The sequence below is a fragment of the Pteropus vampyrus genome, unplaced genomic scaffold (assembly GCF_000151845.1).
Source record: "Pteropus vampyrus isolate Shadow unplaced genomic scaffold, Pvam_2.0 Scaffold471, whole genome shotgun sequence".
Lineage (NCBI taxonomy): Eukaryota > Metazoa > Chordata > Mammalia > Chiroptera > Pteropodidae > Pteropus > Pteropus vampyrus.
In genome coordinates this window covers 572,334-574,568 of record NW_011889252.1, presented here as the reverse complement: position 1 = coordinate 574,568, position 2,235 = coordinate 572,334, and the positions used below count along the sequence as shown (strand labels likewise).

Sequence of the window (2,235 nt, the reverse complement as noted above, 5' to 3'; positions counted from 1 at the left end):
TTATTATCAAATAAATTACTCTTACTACCCTCCCCCAAAGAGCTGAGGGCCTTCTTGCTTATAAGGGGCCTATAGCTACCCCAAACTTAGTTCTTTGCAGCCTTTACCTGGCATAATTTCACAGGAGAAAGCTGATCAGGGATATTTCGAACTCGAGTACTTAGTTACAATGTGATAGCTTACCTTCAGATGTACCTACAATGTCTCACTAAGAATCTGGCAATTTTAGATTATTTGTGTTTAAGAATTGGCTGTATTTGGCAGTGGTAGGCAAAAGATATCTCAATATGGATTCTTATTGATAACGATGGATGAAAGGAAAATGATTGATTGGTGCTTCTGTGTCTTGATAAGGCTTTGAGGCCCTTGTTTTAGGCAGAAATTGAACTCTGAACCATGTACCCTTCAAAGAGCAGGGGTAGCCTAATAGCGCAGCAATTAATTCCAGGTTTGTTTTGGATACTGCCTAGGACTCCAGAGAAGATACACTTACGTTGATGAATTATGAGTACATGCATGTACATGCATAGATAAAGGTTTACACCCCCTGTTAAAATTGAAACATTGAAATCTCCTCATCCCTGAGCCTCACTAGGTCATTGACCTTCTATTTCTACCTCCTACCAGTCTTGCTGTTTAATTATAAATGTCTTAATTTAAAAAAAAAAAAAATTTTTTTTTTGTGCAGTTCAGAGATACAGAATCAAAGAATTAAAGTCCTAGGATAGAAATAAAAAGCAACAAATGAAACTAAGTTGTGGGTTGTTTCCTTTTTTCTCCTCTAAATTCGCTTTAAAATATCATCAATTTAGACTAAGCAGATCTGTAACCACCACTTCCCAATAGAGGGAATTTAAGAATTGTTGATGGAAACACCTTAACCTATCCCAGAATAAGGGAAAGACCCAGAGCTCAAGCATTCTAGGATTTGATCAACTAAAGGTATTTTCAGGTCTCAGGTGTAGTTAGTATCCAGTGTTAAGAGATCATCAGGGTAACTTCTCTGAGGCCTCTGGTAGAACAGATGAATTTGCCTCTGGAAGAGCAGAAAACATTCGATCATAGCTCTAGGCTTAGAGACCTGCTGACTTCTCCCCAGTATGCCCATATATTCAACTCTGGATTGTTCAGATACCTGTAATCCTCTACTAGGATATTGTCTTCTAACCTGCCAGCAGAGGAGGTGATCTGTCTGTAGGAGAAAGAGCTCTGGCCTGGGAATCAGGAGTGTGGGTCTTAATCCTGGCTCCAGAACTACGGATGTGACACTGGGCAAATTCTTGTGTATTGGATGTATGGGTCTCACCTATTTGGGTCTCATCTGTTTCCTCCTATATAAAATAAAGTTTTAAAAATTCTTTTAAGACTCCTTCCATGTGCTATTCTAATAATGAGAAAATAGAAGGTTGTCCTGGAATGGACAGACCTGAGGCTAATTCATTTTGGGCCACTCTGATTAGAAAGAAGGGGATTATAAGGAGAAATATGGTTGCAGACCAACCGAAGTTCTTATGGCCATGAAGGAGTCAGGGTTAGAGTTAAAAGGTGGAAGGATTATTATAGTTAAAAGCGATAAATAGAAGAATTGCTTAAGGGAGTTCTCATGGAGTCAAAATTCTGTCAAGTTTCTTCATTTAGTTCCTTTAGTCCTTCATGGGAAACTGCAAAGTCAGCTGTGGTACTTACTGAATGTTTCCTTTTTGATGTAGTGACTCATCAAATTCCCATCCAGATGGTTTCTTGTCACCAGGAGTAAGAGAGCTTGTCCCTGTTGGAATCCCCTGATGAATGTGCTGAGGAGGGGGCAGCTTGTGTGGAGTGTGTGTATTTACCTGTATTCTTTTTCATAGGTACCATTAAATTTGTCTGGCTTAATTTAATGGGAACTTCTGGGACCTGCAGAGACTGTAAAGGGCGAGGGTAAGGTTTTTGTCATCTGTTCAGGCTCCTCTCCTTCCAATGGAACTTCCTCATTCTCTCCCTCTCCCTTCAGCCGCTTCCTTTCTCCAACTTGTATGTATGTCTACCGCCTTCTCTCAATTTCCTCTTCCCTTTGTGTTTTTTATTCTGCCTCTCAACCACCTTTCCTTCCAGGTCATTTGAGTCCAAGTTGAAGTAGGCAGCTGGTGTTACCCACTTCCTCTACCTGGGGGGCCCAACCTGTATAATCAGTGCTAGGGGCTTTGTTCTAACACACTGGAACCTCTGTTTTCTTTCTTTCTTTTTTTTTTTTTT

The 2,235-nt window shown here is 40.2% G+C and overlaps 1 protein-coding gene across 1 annotated transcript in view; it reads left to right on the top strand.

Moving 5' to 3' along the window:
- Window positions 1-2,235, top strand: part of SCN8A (sodium voltage-gated channel alpha subunit 8) — a 180,167-nt gene that overhangs the window by 156,744 nt on the left and 21,188 nt on the right. The window lies entirely within an intron of this gene.